Raw genomic sequence first — 21,837 nt, 5'->3', positions numbered from 1 at the left:
CTGAATGGATTCTGGAAGGTCTGAAGCCTGCCTCTAGCCCAGCCTTTCATATGGAAAAGCCACAGTTACCAGTTTGGGTGGGCCTGTAAATTGGATGGGGTGGAGCCTTAGGTAGTTGTCATGGTGGAGCTGATCGTCTAAACCAGGTTGATGGAGTCTCAGATAAGGTGCCAGCCACTGTGGCTCTGTGTGAAGAGAGCTCAGAAAAGGAACAATGGTCATTCCACAGTTCTGTCCAGGAAGAAGCTGTCCCCCAGCTTTTGCCCTGATGCCAGCACTTCAGTTCCTCCCCATATGCCACTGGTGCCCTTCAAGGCGCTGCCCCGGTGCTGGAGCCCAGAGGGAGAGTTTCAGTAAATCCATGTGCAGGGCCCTCCATGAGGGGATGCCTGAGAATCCATTTCTTCTGCCTACTCGACCCCCAGTGGTCTGTCTGAAAACTCAAACAGATGTTATGAGGATTTCTCTTGCTGGCACTGGCACCCTGGCTGGGTGGTCTGCTGTGGGGCTGAAACCCCTTGCTGCTGAGATCTCTCTCCAATACATCCACCACAGGTGGGTGTGAGACAAGCCCATTCCACATCTCTGCTCTTCCACCTTTCCTATCCATCTGGATGAATATGGTTTCTTTTAATTCCTTAGTTGTCACGCTTCTATACAGCTCGATTTTCTGACAGTTGAGTGACAGCTGTTCTGTAGTTTAGCTGTATTTTTGCTGTGGTTGTGCGAGGAAGTAAACTGCATTTGCCTGCATCTCCACCTTAACCGGATGTAATCTTGAAGTTTAAATATTTTTGGGGGGTTGCAAAGATGCTAATAAAAGAACTAAATACACGTTTTTGAACTTTGGAATGAAGAGCAAAGACAGGAGATTAATGACAGCATAAGAAAGCTAAATCCTCATATTTTTCCTAGTGGACTCAAGAATAACTTGAAGTTAACTAATCAAAAAATGAAAGCCAATCCCAACAAAGAAAAGTCTGGGAGTACACAGTGTCACAGGAAAATATTCCAAAACATTTAAACAATCAACACTGATCCTACTCAAACTCTTCCATGAATTCAATGGGAAGGGACACTGAAAATGTATTTTACGAGACAAGCATTATCCTGACACCAAAATTAGAAAAAGACATAATGAGAAAATTATAGACCAATATACCTGATACATATTGATGCAAAAATTCTCAATAAAATATTAACAAAACAAATTCAACACTACATTAAGTGGACTGTATAGCATAATCATGTGGTAACTGTAGCACATGAACAAAAGAGGAACAAATGTTCACATAGCTTTTGTTTGAGAAAGTCTTTACCTCTCCATTGAAACAACTTTGCTGTGAGATATACTTGTTTGGCAGTTTTTTCTTTAAGCACTTTGAATATATTATCCTTTCTCCTGGCCTGCAAAGTATCTGCTGAGCACTCTGCTGATAACCTTATGAGAGCTCCGTTATTTGGATTATCTTTCTCGTGTTGCTTTTTAAATGTTTTGTTTGATTTTTGACAATTTTATTACAATGTGCCTTGAATAAACAATTTTCAACTTAAATTGTGAGGTGACCTATTAGCTTCATGAACTTGGATGTTCAACTCTTTCCCCATATTTGGGGAGTTCTCAACCATTACACCTTTAAATTAGCATTCTGCTTTCTCCTTCTCTTCCCCTTCTGGAACTCCAATAGTGAGTAGGCTATCCTTTTAATGGAATCCAAAATTCACACAGGTTATTCTGACTTTTCCATTCTCTTTTTGAATAAGTACTTCTTATTCACCAAGTACTTCTGATTGAATAATTTCAAATGAACTGTCTTCCAATTCACAAATTCTTCTGCTTGGTTAGTTGAAGTTCTACTGACATCTCCATTCAGTTCCATCATTCTTTAATTCTAGGATTTCTGTTTTTGTTTCTCTTAATAGTTTCTTTGTTGGAGCTTCTCATTTTGTTCTTTGCAGTTCACTGAAGTTCTCTACGAGAATTATTATGAATTCTTTGGCAGACAGTTCATAGACCCCTATTTCTTCATCATAAGTTATTACAGTTTTGTTATGTTTCCTTTGGTGGAATCGTGTCTCCTTGATCACTCATGACCCTGTCTGTGGTCCTGTGTCGGTGTCTGCACATTTGAGGAAGCAGGCACCTTTTCTAGTTTTTACAACATGCTTCAGCAGGCAAAGTCCTTCACCAGTCAGCCTATCCAAAGATTCTGAGTGGGTCATCAGGTGATTTCTGAGGGCGAGTTTGCTGCTGGAACCACTGGGCATGCAGGTGTGCTGCCTGGGTGAGCAGGTAGACAAGCCTGGTGTTTAGATAATCAGGGATTCATTACCGGTGCTTGGGTCCACAGGGAGGTCCTGGGGCCTACGTTCACTGGTTTAGGCCTAGAGTTTGAATCTGTGGTGATAGGCATGGGACAATATTCTGTGTGAGCATTCCTGAATTCTGGCTCCATAGAATTCAACCACACACTAAGTACCAATGGTGTAGGCCCAGTGAATGTGTCCATGGGAGCTGTCCACTGGGATGAGGCAGGAGGCTGGTTTCACTGAAACTAGCCTGGCGCTGGGGCCACAGAAGCTGGCTTAGTGCTAGCATAAGCCTGGCACCTGTGACTATGGCAGCCATGAGCACTGGTCAGGACATACCAGTCCATGGATCTCGAGGCTGGCAACACAGGGGCTGGTTTGGAACTATGGTTGGGCTACAAGCCTAGGTCCACAGGAGCCAATCTATAGTCTAGATCCATAGAGGCCAGCCTGAAGAGCGGGTTGGTAAAGGACCTGGGGCAATAGTAGTCATCCTGGCACTGGGCCCAGCCAGGAGCCTGGGTTCACAAACAGATTGGGAACTAGGGACAACAGGAGCCATCTAGGGTCATGAGAGCCAGCTGGTACTGGGATGTGCCAGGAGTCTGGGTTCACCAAAACCCACCATAAGCCTGATGCCACAGGAGCCACACAGAGCCATAAGAGCCAATAGGCAGTGAGGTGAGCCAGGAGCCTAGGTTTGCAGGAGCATTCTGGAAGCCTGGTCCCATCAGAGTTGGCTGGTACCAGGGTGGACCAAGAATCTGGGTTCACAGAAGCCTGTCAGTAGCCTGGGACTACAGGAGCCAGCTGGCTCTAAGAAGGATGAGAGCCTAAGTTCACAGGGACCCTCTGGGAACTTGGAGCTCAGGAAGCTGACTGGAATCCAAGAACTTCTCTGGGGCCACTAAGCTGGCAGACAAAGGGGTAAGACGGAGTCTGGGTTCAAAGGAGCTAACTTGACCTTTTGGCAGAATATGATGGTGAGAAATTCCTATGCTTCCATTTTACTCTGATGATAATATGTGTTAATGGCTAATATTTAACAGTTAAGAATTTTAGAGATTTAAAAAATAAGTTTTGAACATATGGTTTAAATTTTATTGCCTAAATAAAACGTGTTTGACTAACCAAGTTGTCAGAGCTTTAATTTTCTTAAGTTGTTGATTAATATCCTAGTATAAGTGAGAATTTGCAATTGGCACAAATTAGAGTATTTGCATTCGGGCAACTAGGTTACAATGCACTCCCATTTATGATTTAGTACTCCAGTGGCCTGAAGGTTAATCTCAAACTCCTTAAGAAGTTTAGAGTCTAACTAAGCTATATACAACTAAATATTCTCTTAGGAAGATAAATTCACAGTCCATTATTACATCCAATAATGTTAAAATATTTGCTAAGTATATGAATAGACTATAAAATAGACCCATAAATGTAAACATGGATGCATCAATAGTTTTTGCATTTACTTGTGTTCAAAAACTAATTATTGACTATATACTATGTTCAAGTACTATTTGGGGTACCAGGGATACATCATTGAACAAAGTCCCTACCATTTAAACTTATAACTTACATTAAAAACACATTTTCATTTCTATTCTTATAACAGCTACCAAAAGTACTCACAAGTAATATCTTTAGAAAACTAAAAAATCACAGGGCTTTCAACAAAAGGTAGTGAAGGGCAGAGGGAGTTCTAAGGACAAAGAGATGCCCTCTTCTAACCACATATAGGCTTGATTACAGGTCAGAGAATAGAATAAGCACTTCTTTCAGGTTGGGTATCGTTTCAATGATGCTTTATCAGAACCTTGCTGCGTATTATACACCATAATTATTAAAGTAAATATTTTAGTGTTGGTAATTGTAGGTTAAGTAGCAAACAATTTTTTTAAGATTTATTTACTTATTTATTTTTAGAGAGAGGAGAAGGGAAGGAGAGAGAGAGAAACATCAATGTGTGGTTGCCTCTCATGCACCCCCTACTGGGACCTGGCCTGCAACCCAGGCATGTGCCCTGACTGGGCATCGCATCAGCAACCCTTTAGTTCACAGGTCAGTGCTCAATCCACTGAGCCACACCAGCCAGGGCTAAATTTAAGGAACACTTCATTACTACTAATTTTTTTAAAACATGCATTAATGTTTTATAACAAAAAAAATACCAAGAGTCAGGGCACATGCCTGGGTTGCAGGCCAGTTCCCAGCAGGGGACTCATGAGAGGCAACCATACATTGATACTTATCTCCTTCTCTCCTTCCCTTCCCCTCTAAAGATAAATAAATAAAATATTTTTAAAAATACCGAGGATTTATGGAAAAGCAAAGTTTTAGAGTGTATCTTGAAGTCAAAACCACTATCCAATCTCCTATACTTTCAGCAAGCACTTTGTAATTGATTTAAGAATAATCATAAAGACCTTTACTCATTAAAATGATTTAAATTACACTCCAAGGACAGAAAAATGTACCGATATATTTCTAAAATATTTAACTTAAATGTTAAAAAAAGTATTTGGAGACAAAGACTTTTAGATCACTATAAAAACAAATTAGTAACACTTCATTCCCTGAATCTTCCACTTAATTGGGGATTTATTTTTGCTCTTTTTGATGATTGCTGTGTAATGCTATTCCTCTAGGCTAAGTGTATGGATTTAATCCCTATATGTTTTATTTTTCTATTCCCATGTAAAGGTTACTTGAATCATCAGCATTCAATTTATTGACAGTTTCAGAATGTCAAGATGTAAAAAACGAGCTTGGCCAGTCTATTTGGAAAACAAGTATTGTACTCATTCAACAAATGACTATGTGTACTAGTATATTAGTTTGCCCATATGCTTTCAAGTAATATTCTCAGATAACAAGGCCAAACATCTTTCTCTTTTGCCCTAACCCTTATCGACATTTCCTCTCTCATAGTGACTCTGCAATAAGATATAATATTTCTTTAAATAGATAATAACTACAGCAACAGGTTGTGAATAAATAAAGCAATATAAGGTGGCATCTTAAATAACCAGTACCTTCATTATCTAAGCAGTAAAATGTCATCATTATTTGCAATACATTCTTGTTGAAGATCACTTTTTAAAAATTTTTTAAAAATATTTTATTTATTTATCTCTAGAAGGGAAGGGAAGGAGAGAGGAAGAGAAACATCAATGTATGGTTGCTTCTCGTGCATCCCCTGCTGGGAACTGGCCCCTGCCAGGAACTGGCCTGCAACCCAGGAATGTGCCCTGACTGGGAATCGAACCGCAATTGTCTGGTTCACAGGCCCACGCTCAATCCACTGAGCTACACCAGCCAGGGCTTCATTCTTTACTTATATTTAAAATATTCCCTAGAAATTAGAAGAGGGCTGTGAGTATATCTTTTGATTTTCATGTCCTAATGTGTTTAAGGGCCCTTTGTTGTTTGAAAGATGTTTAGTTAGATTAAAATTTTAAGGTGCTCTCAATATTTAAATGAACCATTTATTGACTACTGAATTCCAATGAAATGTTTTTGTCAATTAAAGATACTTGGTATATGCCTAATATCACAGAGGACTAACTGCTTGCTACCCTAATTTGTAAGTGGAAGAGAAGACTTGGCTACTGGGGGAAAAAACCCTTATAATATGTGTAGTATAGATTAACTGCAATCAAGGAAGTCTAAAGTGAACAAGTAATTTTTTTTCTTTATACAATGGAATGAAATTATACTTATTAGATAAGAAACTTGTGCACAGACAGGTTCTAGGCTGCTTTTATTTTGTTTATATACTCTATCGGTTTCTTAAAACTTACATATTATCAAGATAATAAATGCACTTTTAAAAAATAGTGCAAAAGGCTTATAATGGAAAGGGCAGTCTGTCCAACTGTCCAACTGTCCCTACCTGCAGTCCTTATACCTAGAAGCAATCACTTATACCTGTTTGTTAGTAGTTTTTTTATATTTATCTTCATAATTATTGATAACATGTCTGCCTCTCTCCCTCTTGATTAATTTCTAATTGTGTCTACTGGCTACTAGGGAGAAAAGAGAAGGTTTTAGTCACTCATGCTGTCTTCAGTCTGCTCTCTTCTCTATTCATTCCAGTGGCAAGCAGTTATACTGAGCACTTCGTATGTGGCTAGTAAGACTAACAAACTGAACTTTAAATTTCATTCAATTTAAACGAAAATTGTTTGTTGTGGCTAGTGTCTACCATATTAAATAGGCAGCTCTAAATAATCCCTACCTTAGGAATGTACTAAAGATTTCTTTATGATCTAGTATTATAATCAATTTTGTGTATGTTCCTGGAAAGAAGGTATCTTGTCTATTTTAAGGTAGGATTCAGTTTATCCATCAAATTTTGCTTATTAATTGAGATATTTAGCTGATATATAGCCTTAATTTTCTGTTTATTTGCTACAGTGAAATCTAAGAGAGATGCATTAAACTCTTCTACTAGTAAAGTTTTTCTGAATAAGTCTCCGTTATCTTTTTGCCTTTTGAGTATTAATGCCCTATTATTCTATATAGGTATTTGCTATTTCTTTATTACAAATTATAACCTTTACAATAATAAAGGACCCATCTTTGTCTCATTTAATTCATTTTCTTTTTACTTTGTATTTTACATATAACTGTTACTTTAATAAGGTTTTTATTTTTTGTACTAGTGGATACCTTTATAGTCATATCCATATATAATGAACTTAGCCTTCATTTCTTCATACATTACCTACTATAAGCTATGCTAAGATATTTATTTTCCCTCCTCCCTTTCTCATCACTAGATTTCAACCAACCAACCAACCAACCCACCAACCCAAAACAAGATCTTTCTTAATATTTAACTTTCTAGTGTTAGCTATACTTTTATTACGATACTTGTTAATCTTTTTTCTTAAAGATCTTATTTATTTATTTTTAGAGACAGGGGAAGGGAGAGAGAAACATCAATGTTTGGTTGCCTCTCACATGGCCCCCACTGGGGACCTGGCCCCCAACCCAGGCATGTGCCCTGACTGGGCGACCCTTTGGTTCACAACCCACACTCAATCCACTGAGCTACACCAGTCAGGGCAATATTTGTTAATCTTAAATGCTACTGACTCTTACTTATCACATGGGAGGGGAGGCAACTAGCATACTTAGCCCACGTATTCAAACTCCTACCTTCTTTCCTCTTTTCCTTATGAAATTGTTGGTTGCTTCATTATTAGGCTATATGGCAGATTAAGGTCTACTTATATATCCAATTCTTAATGAAGATTTCTCTGTCCACTCAATTTAAAATTGTAATCCCTACCCTTCCCACCTCCACACTCATACACTCCAACTCCCTACACCCTGATTTGTTTTTCTCCATAATACTAATGACTAGTACTAACATGTCTTGAACTGTCTGGTTGCTTGTCTGGTTTCTCCCAGTTGGAATGTAAGCCCCCCAAGGACAGGGCTTTTTGCCTACTTTGTTTACTGTTGTAAAACACTAGCAACTAGAACAGTGTCTGGCACACAGCAGGTACTCAGTAAGTACTTGCTGTATGAACAAGATAAAGTCCATTACTAAAAGTATATTAAAAAACTATAAAAAGCAATGCTGAGAAAAATTAAAGGCCTAAATGAATACAGAGATATACTGTGTTTGTGAATCAAAAGACTATTGTAAAAATGTCAATTCTTCCTCAAATGATCTGTAAGTCCAATACAATCAATCACAATCCCAGCAACCATTTTTATATAAAGTGACAATTTTAAAATTCTAATTAATGAGAACCTAAAAAGCCAAAACAATTTTTTTAATTTAATTATTGTTCAAGTACAGTTTTTTGTCCCCTACTCCCTTCCCCAAAACAATTTTTTTAAAAAGCACAAAGCCAGATTTAAAGCTATAGTGACCTGAACATTAAGGAATTGATGCTTACCATCCAGTTCACTGCATACAATAGTTCAAAAGAAGACCCATACATACATGATTAACAGATTTTTGACAAAAAATGGAGTGGTAATTCAGTGGAGAAAGGATATTCTTTCCTCAATAAATGGTGCTGAAACAGGTATATGCAGAAAAAAAAATTTTAAAGAATCACAACCTTTGCTTAATACCACATTTAAAAATTAATAAAAACTTCTATAATAAAGCAAAATTTCTGATGTACGCAAATACTTCCTAGGATGCAAAAAATATGAAGCATAAAAAGAAAGAACTAATAAACTGGATTACATAAAAATTAAACTTTTCTTTTCAAAGACACCATAAAAAAATAAAAAGAGAAGCCATAATTTGGGAGATAATTCTCACAATTCTAACAGCTGAAAAAAATCTTCACTCATATCAGAATATAGTAAATAAAAAAACATATCTCAATAACAAGCAAAATAACCAATTTCTTTCATGGACAAAGGATTTAAAGGTCAATTTAAAAGAAAACAGATTAGTGGTTGCCAGGGAAAAGAGAACTTTTTACGGTGATAGGAATTTTCTCTATCTGCAGTGTTTATAAGAATGTGAATGTTTGTCAAAAACTCAATCTGTATGCTTGGTGAATTTTAGTATATAACTTATAGCTCAATAAATCAGGTTTTTAAAAAAATATACTAGGTCAAAAACTAAAATGCAACTATCTAAAACCTAAGAGAAAAATACTCAATACAAAATAACTCATAAAAATTGAGTATTCTATGAAGCTTTTAAAAAATAACAGGGAACGGTCTACATCCATGTGGGATAGAACAGTTAGCAGCAGTTCTCTTGCTGAGAACTAAAAAAGCCCAGTAAATTTAAAAAATCTTATTTTTAAAGGCAGCAGAGAGATGTGGAAGTATGGTGAACAAGAAGGTCTAAAACTCCAGAGAAGGGGAAATTGTAGAAAGGTGTTTAGATAATCTGCAGCTGTCTTTCCCCCGGGGGTTATTTCCAGATGTATGAGCACAGGCTGGAAGCTGAAAACAGAGACTTGGCCCGCATGGAACACTGCTGCTAGGAACCAAAAAGCCAAGAGAGCTTTTTTTGTTCACAGGCAGGAGAAACAAATTGGGAGACTGCAGAGACTTCATGCTCAAGGTTAGCACCTCTCACAGGACATTTGCTTAATTTTAAAACTATGCAAGGTAAGAAGCTAAATAATTAATTGAAAAACTTTGTAAAACCAAGTATATTTCCCCACTTTTGTCACTGCTAGTGGGACAAAGACCATCAAGCTTTAAACTGAAAGTCCTGGAAAACCACATCCTACAAATAAGGCACACTGGAGGAAGACTACCACTAAACTACAAAAATAGCAACCCAGCTTCCACATAAATCCAGGTGACTGGCTCCCTATTTTATCTCCCGAGAAGAAAAGATGAAATCCCTCTGGCAGAACTTACTTAGCAATGCTTACTTCATTTTGCTTTTTAATTCACAATGTTTGACATTCAATCAAAAACTACAAAGCATAAACAACCAACATGTCCTAACTGACATTTATAGAACATTCCACCCAACAACAGAATACACATTCCTTTCAAGTACACATAGAACATTTACCATGATAGACCATATGCTGGGCCATAAAACAAATCTCAATAAATTTAAAAGGTTCTAAGTCATATAAAATATGTTCTTCTTTCATCACAACAGAATGAACTTAATAACAAAAAGATCTGCAACTAAATTTGAAACTCATGAACTTCTAAATAATCTACAGGCCAAAAAGACATCAAAAAGAATATAAGTATTTTGAACTAGGTAACAATAAAAATACATATTAAAATGTGCAAGTAGTACTTAAAAGAAAGTACATAGCACACCTATACTGAGGAGGGCGAGAGGAGAGAGTCACAAATTAATTATCTCAGTTTCTACCTTAAGAAAATAGAAAAAAACAAATCGCCAAAATTGAAAAAAAAAAAGGAAATAAAGATCAGAGCAGAAAGAAGGAAATTAAAAAATAGGAAAAAAACAGATTTGCTTTCTGTTAAACCAAAGTCAATTATTTGAGAAGTTTAATAAAGTTGTATATCTTCAAGTTAGACTGATCAAGAAAAAAAAAACACCAATTACCAATACTAAAAATATTGAATCTCTTTAGATTATACAGATATTGGACTCACTACAACTATTTAAAGGATAATAAGAGAATATTATAAACAACTTTATCAATAATTTTAATATATTACATGAAATGGTCAAGCTTCTTGAGAAACTTACTTAGCACGTGAAGATACAAGACCACCTCGGGGAGCATGGGGCGGGGGGCAGGCAGGGTTGGGAATATAAGACAGAAAGCTGTACTTGAACAAGAATTAAATTAAAAAATTATTTTTAAAAAAAGATAGAAGACCATACAACCACATGCCCAATACCAATAAAAACAATTTAAGAAAACCAATAGATACAGATATTGACATTAATAAACAAGTATTTAAATAACTATAATCAATTATGTTCCAAGAGAATTAGAATATTAAAAATCTATAAAATAGGATCAAATGGATGCTCTAGAACTAAGTTACAATGTAAAATTAAGAACACAATAGATAGGCTTGGACAAAAAGATGATGATTTTGGTGTACTAGAAAATAGGGCATTAGGATACCCTAAAATATAAGCAGGAAAAAAAATGTTAAGAGACACATGACACATGATCATTTGGTGTAACAATTATTTGAATTAGAATCCATAAAGGAGGAGAGACAGTAGAAGCAATAATTACAGAGGTAATGACTGAGAACGTTCCAAAGATAAAAGGCATCAAAGTCTAGATACAAAAAGCTCTATGAATATAAACCAAAATACTTACAAAGAAAACCACACCTCAAAACATCATAGTCAAAGTACAAAAAAAAAAAAGACAGAAGATAAAGTCTTAAAAGTAGTCTCCAAAATAAAAATTAAAGACATAATTTTCAGTAAGACTATCAGCTGATACATTGTCTTCAACAAGACTGGTAGCTGACTTCAACAGAAAGCCAGAAGACAATGAAACATTTTTAAAATGAAGATAATTAACTACCAACTTAGAGTTCTATACCCAGTGAAAATACTACTAAAAAAAAGTGAAATTAAGATATTTTCAAACAAAAAAAAAAAAAGGAAAAATCCACTCTCAGTAGTTACGCCAGTATTAAACAACATACTAAAGGAAGCTATTCAGAAAAAAAAGGAAAACTAACTCAGAAATACAGGAAGGAAGAGCCCTAGGAAAGGTAAATATAAAAAAAGTTGACTATAAATCCATACTAATGATGTTTTCTAGAGTTTAAAATATGTATACTTAAAATGCAGAATGACAATAATAAAGACAGAAGCAAGAGTTAAAGTGTAAGGAATTTCCATTATTGGGGGAAGGTACAGCAGTAATTTGTATACTATTAAGTATGGTTGTTATAATCTCTGGAATAACCACTAAAGATATAGTGAAATAACACATAACTAACAAGTTATCAGTTGGAAAAAACAATAAAAATAATCTGATTAACACAAAAGAAAAACAGGAAGGATAAAAAAGAATGCAAAACATATGACTCACAAGAGAAGTCAAAATGGATTATAGTTACAAACTCAACTATTATCAGCAAAAGTGTAAATGAACTAAACAAAGTAAAAGACTAAACTAGATGAAAATCTGTATTTATTCACAGGCAAAGACATCCAGACAACTACTGTACAAATTCTACTTGTTATAAAACTATAATATGTACATGTATGTGTACGAATACATACAAATACCACAGAATATGCTGAAAAATACAAGGTCTGTCCAGAAGGTATGCAGCCCCATAATATGAAAAATAGAGACATTTACTGAATAAGATACAAGAAACATTGCATATAGAATAATGACACCTCAGTCCCCTTCAAAGTAGGCACACAGTTCTTCCAATCGCCAGTAGCTGCCCTCTCATGTTTTCCTGAATCTCATCAAGGGGCTGAAATCTCTTCCCTTTCAAAGGTGATTTTAGTTTTGGAAAAAGCCAGAAGTTGCAGTTTGCCAAATGTGGGCTATAGGGGAACTGAGTCACCTGGGTGATTTGATGTTTTGCCAAAAAATTTTGCACCAGATGTGAGACTTAATGCATGAGCTGGTGCGTTGTTGTGATGAAGCTGCCAATCACCTGTTGCCCACAGCTGTGACCTTCTGAATCACCTGAATAGTGTCTGTGGAGGAAAGTTCAAACTTAACACAAAATGTGATGCAGATCCGTTGCTCTACTAGCTCAGCCATTCTGAATGTGAAGTCCACACAGTACACATGTTCACTCAATGGCGTCTACCACCCCAACTAAGTACAGTCAAGTCATCATTGTGCCACACATGCACATTACAGTCCAGTCTCCTTGGCTGCCAGGTTACATCAATGTTGCGCAAACCATTCTCATTATATTAAGAATGGCTGGGCTTCTTCCAGACAGACTTAGTATATGAAAATCTTATTCCTACGATTTTAGGTGATTTTTCTCATAGATTTTCTTTGTGGTTTTTCATACTTTAACTCTTATCCAAGGAGGAAGACTCAGTTTTATAAAAACCACAAAACTATTTTTCAAAAGGAAAAAAAGACAGATTAGCCCTGGCCAGGTGGCTTAATTGGTTGGAGCGTTAGCCGGTACACCAACAGGTTGCAGACAGATACCCAGTCAGGGCACATAGGTTGCAGTTCGATCCCTGCTCAAGGAGCACAGGGGAAGCAACCAATTGATGTCTCTCACATAGATTTTTTGTTTCTCTTTGTTTCTCTCTCCCCCCATTCTCTTTCTCTAAAACCAATGAACATATCCTCTAGTGAGGATTAAAAAATTCTAACTTTTTAATAATGATCAGCTCCCACAAACACACTTACAGAAAAACAGATTATTGAGTCTAAAAAGAAGACAACGTGCACTTATTTCATACATAAACTCTACTGATGAAACTAACACACTTTTATAATTACAACTCTGTTATTTTGTCACCATTTCTGATGGAAACAAAAAATTTAAGGGGAGAGTTGGAAATAGCTTTTTCCATTAACAAATGTTTCTCTCATTTCTCTTCTGCTTTCACACCCGTATGTTCACTGCAGCATTTACTTACAACAGCCAATATTCAGAAGCAGCCCAAGTGTCCATCAGTGGATGAGTACATAAAAATGTGATATATTTACACAAGCCGTAAAAGAGAAGGAAATCTTACCATTTACAACAGCAATGGATAGACCTGGAGAGCATTATGCTAATGAAATAAGTCAGTGAAAGAAAAAGGAGTACCATATAATTTCACATATACCATATAATTTCACTTATATATGAGTGAAATATATTCCACATATATTTCATATGTGGAATCTAATGAACAAAATAAACTAACAAAATAGAAACAAACTCTCAGAGAACAGACTGACAGTTGTGGGGCGGGGATGTGGGGCTGGGTGAAAAAGGTAAAGGGATTAAGAAGAAAAATCCTCATAGCCATAGACAGAAGTATGGTGATTATCCTAGGGAAAATGGGGTGCAGGGAGGAGGACGAAGGTGGTACAGAGGGGATAAATGGTAACCGAAGGAGACCTGACTTGAGGTAATGAACACACTATATACAGATGATCTACTATAGAATTATACACCTGAAACTGCATAATTTTATTAACTATCACCCCAATAAATTTAAAAATATTTTTTAATGTGTGAAATTTTTACTGAATAATATAGGTTAAAGGTGTAAAATAAAATTTAAGTCCTAGCATATTTCATTTTAATTTGTGGGTTTTTTCTTAAATAACTCCTTCTAATATTATTTCATCTAACATCTAAGTTTCAACATAGGAAAAAGCCAGTCACAAATTCTGTGAATCAAAACTTTACTTGGCAAAGGGATTTCAAAAACTACAATACCATGCAACATGGAAACATGTTCTAGTTACTTTTTTATTATACTAAGTCACATAAAAGACCAAGTACTCCCATACTCTCTATATAAATACTAAATTCTAAGCAACTTATTTAAATATATTTAAGTTACAACAACCCCCCACAAAAAAAGACAAGAGTTCTATTTGATACACACTATGAAAGTAAAATAACAACAACTAACATACACTGAATATTTAACCATGTAATCAATACTCATTGTTCTAAATAATTTGCATATATTGTTTCATTTATTCTTCACATAATATTATGAACTAGAATTATTTTCCTTTTATAAATGAGAAAATATGACAATATTTGTCTAGGTTCATATAAGCATTAAAGTCAGGATTTGAATTATGTAACTACCCTTCCAAGCAGGGTAATTACACAGCCCTGTACTCTTGCTCAGTATCGCATACTATAAATAAAAGTAATTAAGACCTTGTTAAAGTAGTTTTGTATCTCTTAAGTTTCAGGCAATAGTACTAAATAGTAAGTTAGTATAAATTTAAATATAAATAATTATAAATTATAAATAAATAATAAACATTAAAAAATCTCCTAGTTTCATGAGAAAAGAGAAAAAAGAAGGCAGTCACTATCAAAAGTAATATTCATAAAAACCTGAGAAAATATGTAACTTCCAAAAACAGACAAGACACATTAAAACGATTGCATTAAACTTTAAGATCATATCTATTTATCTTAAAAAATAATTTAACATAATTCTCTGACATGGGATTCTTTCTTGATATTTAGATTTTCCTTTTAAGGAAGTGTTTTGGAGAAATCAAAACTTCTCTATTAAACTACTGCAGAAAATTTCAGAGCTCAGATTTTAACTGTGTGCAGACTGCTACACAGACTCCTGCCCTTCCTAGAAGGCTTGTTCAAGAGCACTGCTATCCAAATGACTTATGCTCACAAAATGCAAAGTTAATTAAAAATAACTCAAAGAAAAACATACTTTAGAAAAAATACATACCATTATAAAAATCTTGGATTCATTATTATCTATCACTGTTAGCTAATTTATCATATACTTATGACCTCTCTTTTCCAAAAAAGTTTAATCTGACAATACAAATTCAGTATCACTTTACTTAAATTCTAATTCTTCTGAATCTTATCCTACTGAAATTTTTTTCAAGTATCAACTCTATATGTTTACTAATGATATCACTTCTAAAAATGACATCATTAATTATTTTAAAAATTGGAAACTTAAGTATTCAACAAATAAGACCAGTAAATTACACAGAGAATACTACATAGTTATTAAAGTAATCATGTTGTAAATACCACATAAAAATGTTCAAGATTCACTTTTAAGTGAATAGAGTAGTTTGCACCACAATGGTTGTACTATGAGCCCATTCTGTAACATTATGTGTCTGTCTATAAGAGCACATATACTTATGCAAGGCTAAACAAAATGCAGATACAAAATATTCTAGAAGGTTAACAACAGCATCTCTTTCTAGTGGGATTTCCAGTGATATTTTAAATTTTTAATTCATTCTTTTTGTTTGTTAAAATTTTAACTTATTCTCTTTTTTGTCTAATAATGCATTAGGGATGCACTATTTCTATAAGGGGGAGAAAAGAGTTTAAAAAGGATAGGCAAGTATTGACATTAAAGCCATATTTTAATACAAATGATAAATTCTTAGCCTAGGCATATGGTTTAACCCTCATTAGTACAACCCCCATTTCTTTTGTTTTGTTTTATTTAATATAAAACCTTTAATCATGAATCAACCTATATTTTCAATTTTGGGTGAGAATCAAAATTTAAGTACCTGATTCAATTTAACAACTGATTAAGTACCTCTTAGAAAGAGATGGGAATTTCTGTCATACAATTTGACTTTATTAATATAAAAAATAAAATATTTCTTAAAAATAAAATGTGACATTCTAAACAGTATCCAATAAAAGTCAAAAGCAAATCATAAAAATTCATTTTTTACAAGTGATTTCTTTCTCTCGACTTTTAAAGGTTTAGAAAAATACACACCTAAAGCAAGTAATAATTCCAAACTGAAACTATACTTTTGAGGATGAATTTAGGTTAATTTAACATCTGTATAATCAAAAACATAGAGAAAAACAGAAATATTTTATCGCTCTGATTTACAGACATTACACCTAACACAGCTATAAAAATGACTAACAAAGGTTGTAAAGCAATCTATAAATGCTAATGCCATTATAATAATCATAGTCAATTACTAAGATTTAATTGCTCTGACACCTTAAAGTACTGTATAAATAATTCATACAACTTCATCTGGAACTTGGAAAAGGAGAAAATACAATATTCACTGGTACAATGCCCCAAAAAAGCTACACTTAATTTTTTTACTTTATGCCATCTGCAAAGAACTAGAAGGAAACTGAAACAATAAAAAGGAGTTTTGCTATAATGTGGAACTCTGATTGATTTTTCATCATGTTGTTTGCTTTCATAGTTTAGAATATTCAAAGAAAATAAATATTTTAATTTGACACAGCACCAGAAGTTACAATGTGGGGGAGATGGTACACTAAATATGTGCTTTAAAAAAAGGAAATGTGATAGGAAAAACAATTTACTCTGAATACTAACACTGCCTGACATATTAGATGGTAGACAATAGTTAACTGACAGACTTAATTTCCTAATTTAACATTTCGCATAATCCTGAAATCTGAGAGGCTGTACTATGATTGTCAAATAAAACATCAAATGGCTCTTTATAATAGGATAGAGTAAAAACAAAACAACTAAAACTATCAATCAGTTTCATAAAATGCCTGCGGTGAGTATGCAGGGAGGCATATTCATATTAACTTAACTCCTTACTTCCTTAGTCCTTAAGAGCTAAGATTTGAGCTTTCAAAATTTGTCCTATCCTTCCGTAATAATTTAAAAGGTTGAGAGATATACTCTCCTACCAAACCCCATGTATGCAAAAAATAAAGTTGGAAATAGTCTCACCCTTACAAACTTTATATGTTTTTCTTCTGGAATATACCATACCCTATCCTGTGTTATAATCATTGCGTGTTCATACTCATTTAACCACGCTAGACTTCAAACACACTGAGGGCAGAGTCAATTGTACCCATCTTTCTATGCATCTCACAGAGCTTAGGAAAGGGTCTTGAATACCCTGAACTTTCTCTAGACTCTACCACCTAAAAAGAATTAAGGCTTGGTAATTCACTGCAGCTTGGTTTAAAAACAAAAAACAAAGGCAGCAACAACAACAACACTTCTGGAACTATTAGAAAAGTAGTGTTCTTTCTGCGGGGAAAACAGTGGGTAGGTGTGGGTATGCATACTACTTGTCTGTCCTCAGTTAAGCACAAACCAGACTCAGAGCTCTTCTCTCTGTCCCCTTCAAAGGATGGATTCCCTCCGTCCAAGTCAATCACTGTCTTAGTTTTAAAGACACAGTCTGCCTGCCTCAGCTCACTTCAGAGGACCTGGAGAGGCTGATATAATCCAGGGACTTCGTTTTTTAATTTTTTTTTTAAGATTTAACTTATTTATTTTTAGAGAGGGAGAAAGGAGACAGGGGAAGGGGAGGGAGAAAGACAGGGAGAGAAACATTGATCAGCTGCCAGAGGACCAGCCTGAAACCCAGGCACGTGCCCAGACCAGGAATCAAACTGTAAACCTTTAGGTTCGCAGAACGACATGAACTTATTGAGCCAAGCTAGTCCAGGCTCTAGGTACTTTCTAGTGGTCTGCAAGTACAGGAGAATAAAATCAAAGTTTAACCTGTGAGCTACTGGCTAGGCGAAAACCCTAGAAGGTGGACTCCAGTATCCTATAAAAGTCATGGAATCCAAGTCTTTGTCCTGAATTCAATACAAAACAAAGCTCATACCAGAGTGACGTCACTACAAATTCTGCAAATGTACCCCAAACCAACTGACCCCTCATAAGTGAAAAGATACGTATGTCCTATGGGTAAATCATATGGGGAACTTTCCCAAGTCATTTCTCTGCCCTGTGAGTAATAACATAGCCCACAGAGAGACAAAAGGACAGAGCAGATGATCAATCAAGACAGTTCAGTTTTCAAGACTGAAAAGTTTGTGTTTGAAAATGCACAGCAAAAAATACACAGGTTTTACAACAGTGTTAACAGCAGTTATCTCTGAGGAGTGGTATGAGAAATATAAGCATGCAAAGGAGGTTTTCACTTATTATATGTATGTACATCATATTGTTTTAATTCTGCAAGAGCATCGGTTTACTTCTGTATTTTAAAAACACAATTTTGAAATGTTGATTCTATTTTTTTCAAAGAGATCAAATAGACCTATATGGACTTCAAAGGAAAAATAAATGACATTTTGCATAAGTATGTATGGCTACTAGAGACCTGCAGATCAAACAGAAATAACACAACTATCATATCCTACACAATAAAAAGGAATACTGCTAGTAAAGTAACAGAAATGTTCATAGCAACTGTCACCCACTACTCAACATTCACGACTTTGATTATATACTATTAGCCACCCCACCCCAATTTTATATCTGCTCTAACAACCAAACTCCTTTTCAAATTTAACCTAATTTAAAATGTTAGGCTGGCAGAACTTAAACAGAAATCCTAATACAGTGTTTACAACAGTCCATAAATCACTAAATTTTTTTGTTTTTTACACCATCAGAACATTGTCTGTTTTAATTTTTCACAAGAATCTCTCTCTCTCTCTCTCACACACACACACATACACACTCTTACATTTTTCTGGAGTTCATATCTTATTTCCTTAAGAAGAAAAAAAGCTTCCCAATGTGAAAAGCAAACTACCTGGACAATCAGCTTTATTACCAATTTAATGCCATTTTCATATTCTCCAACTGTTTTGTCATGACAACTACGAGGTTTAAAAAGTAAAACTTTATGCAACTGACTCCTGAAAAAAGGGGGAAAGGGACACAAACTATACTGAAAACAGCATAATCCAGCCATAATATCATTACATATTTTAGCAACACAAAATATGACTAAGCATCTTTAAAAGTTAAATCTGTCACTTCAGCATCTTCACTAATGTATAAATAACTAAGCTCATTCTAAACTTTATTTAAAATTTAGTTCATTTTCCTAAAAAATACTAGGAACAGCCATATTGAAAATGGCCAAAATCACCACAAATTAGGAGAAACAAGCAGACAAAAACCACTGAGCAAATCATTTTGGAGGGCAAGAATTTTGCTCCACCTTGTTTATGAACTTATAACATAGCCACAAATATTTTAAAGACCCCGTGTACATCTCATTTCCCACCCTCCCCTCATGAGACTACCCCTTCTTCTTCTCCCCCATCTTTATTGGTTTTACAGTATCTTCCCAGAGTTCCCTTACACTTGGAAAAGCAAACACAAGTTCACATTCATATTCCACCCCTCCCTTAACACATACAATCACATATCGTTCACACCGTGGTTTTTTTTTCATTTTATAACATACTTTGGAGATCTTTCCATGTCAGTACACAGAAGCTTCCTCATTCTTCTCACAGATGATCGTGACTAGTTCTATCATGACTCTCATCTCCTTTCTTCAGGCTAACCTTTAATGGTGTTCTATTCAGTCAACAACTACTTAACACCTGAATTAGTTTCTTTTTCCCCAACAAGATTTTAAAACAAACCAGATCTGAGGTGTCCGAACAGCTACCTTAAAAAAAAAAAAAAGCTAATATCCTTTTTAGAATGTTTTTCAGACAGAGGGAAAACACTCCACAATATTCTCTTATCACATAAAACTACAAAATAAAATGCAATCTTCAAGTGATACTACCTTTTTTTCCTTGACTTAGGGGATCAGCGTAATAGTCCAATCAACAACGACAGTAATAGTTTATTTCTTGTGCTTTTCTTTCACTGTAAAAGAGAACATTGATTTTTTTTAAGCCTTAAAGTCGCATAATGTGGCATTCTAATAACAAGAAACCATCACCTGATTCGATCTTTCACCTGCCGGGTCAGAGGCCTAGGCTTTCATCTTTAGGGTTCCTGCTCACTTAATCAACAGGCCGACTACACCAGCAAAAACATTCAGTATAAGCTCTGCGGCTCTACGTGTTGGAAATTTCACGCGACGGGCCAGAGCACCTGGACCGGCCACAGACTCTCCTGCCTCGCGGGCGGAAAGGGATCAGGTAAAGCCAGCCTCAGCGGTGACAGGGAGTGGAGAGGCACGGGTTCACGGAAAGAGAACCCGGCGCTGCGTCGTCAACCCTCGAACCCGCGCGGTCGCTAGAGCCGAAAGCCCGGAGCCGCGCTCCCCAGGGACGGAGCCCGGAACCACGACCACTAACGGAACCAGCCCAAGGGCGGCGGCAATCGCCGCTCGAACCGTGGCGCACGGGTCGGGCGCCGGGAGGGCAGGGGTTCCCCCGGAGGAACTGGCCGCCCCGGCGCCCCATTGGGCGCCGCTCCAAACGTGCCCAAGTTGTGACAGGAATAAAGTGGGTCACAAGGCCTAGCGGGTCCCAAGCAACAGCCCTTTCGACACTGGGTCTCCGGCTTTCCTGGCTGCTCTGCCGCCGGAACCGGCCCCAGCCCCGGGGCGTGCACCAACCACCGGCCCCGCCGTGCACCCCAATCCCGCCCCTGCCCCGCAGGTAACCCCAGCTGCCTCGAAGGGCCCCGCAGACAGGGCGGGCCTCCGCCCCAACTCCCAGGAAAAGACACTACAGACAGTCAGAACTTGGGCTCCAGCTCCCGCCTTCCTCTCCCTCGGCCGCCGCCCCCCAACCCCACACACACCGCGCCCCGCTCCCTACCCTATCCCGCACCCTCTCCTTGCGGCTAGCCCCGGCTCCGGCTCCTTCCCTCCCCCCACCCGGGAGTCAGGCTGCGGTGACTCGGAACCACCAACCTTGCTGCGTCCAGGAGACAGTGCGGCTCCAGAACTGCACCTGGGGCTGTAAGTGGCGCCCCCAACTCACCCCCAATAAATTCACCGCTACTGCCGCCCGCTTCTCCTCCCCCTCCCTTCCCTTCCCCTCCTCCACCGGCACCAGGAACACGCATGCGCCGCCCTGGCAAGCCTACCGGCGGACGTCAAGCCCCGGGCCCACCCGGTGAGGCGCCACTCACCGGGAGCGCGCACGCGCCGGCCGCCAGATTTCCTCCGCGCTCTCGCTGTCGGGGGTTTCCTTTTTTAAGCCAGTAGCCGCAAGCCCAGTCTGTGATTGCGCTCCCTACCGGCGCATGCGTGGTCACTGACCCCGCGGGCTTGGATGGCCGGCGCTCTGCGTTTGCCCCTCCCTTCACTCTCCCTTTCCTCCGCAGGTTTCCGTGCGCATGCGACTTGCCCCGTTAGGCGTAGTGAAGCCGCGGAGGGTATCCCAGACTGCGGAGGAGAGAGACTCCAGCTCCCTAGGGCCGAGTGCGCCGTCCACGACAGCCACCAGGGGCGGAGGAAAGCCGGGATCTTCGTGGCACCCCCTGCTCCGCACCAGTTACTGGAAAGCCGGGAGAGGCGGGGCCTGGCTGGTGCAGGGTGCGGCCGGTCGGGGGAGCGTCAGTGTTAGGTCGAGGCAGCTTTGGCTTTTGCTCTTGATGCGGGGAGCAAGAGCGTCCTGTGTGAAGAATCCGGAGGCCGAAAAGGGGACCCTCTGGCCCTTGAAAAGGAAATGACT

General features: G+C 37.4%; 1 protein-coding gene across 10 annotated transcripts in view; it reads right to left on the bottom strand.

Annotated features, from left to right (window-relative positions):
- The window catches only part of CLOCK (clock circadian regulator), a 127,050-nt gene extending 105,676 nt beyond the window's left edge, over positions 1 to 21,374 (bottom strand). For 6 of the 10 annotated variants that reach the window (XM_037034126.1, XM_037034125.1, XM_037034123.1 and 3 more), the window contains exons 1-2: positions 21,072 to 21,160; positions 19,989 to 20,071 (exon numbers count right to left, since the gene is read on the bottom strand). The gene's annotated coding sequence lies outside the window, so the exon portion shown is untranslated. Of the gene's footprint in view, positions 1 to 19,988; positions 20,072 to 20,147; positions 20,170 to 21,071; positions 21,179 to 21,247; positions 21,267 to 21,292 lie in introns of those variants that run through there. The other 4 variants (XM_037034127.1, XM_037034132.1, XM_037034129.1 and 1 more) reach the window with 4 other exon arrangements.
- Positions 21,375 to 21,837: the final 463 nt, after the last annotated feature.

The sequence above is a fragment of the Sturnira hondurensis genome, unplaced genomic scaffold, assembly GCF_014824575.4.
Source record: "Sturnira hondurensis isolate 20B ecotype Veracruz unplaced genomic scaffold, ASM1482457v3 Scaffold0022017, whole genome shotgun sequence".
Classification (NCBI taxonomy): domain Eukaryota; kingdom Metazoa; phylum Chordata; class Mammalia; order Chiroptera; family Phyllostomidae; genus Sturnira; species Sturnira hondurensis.
This window is presented reverse-complemented; position numbering and strand designations above follow the sequence as displayed.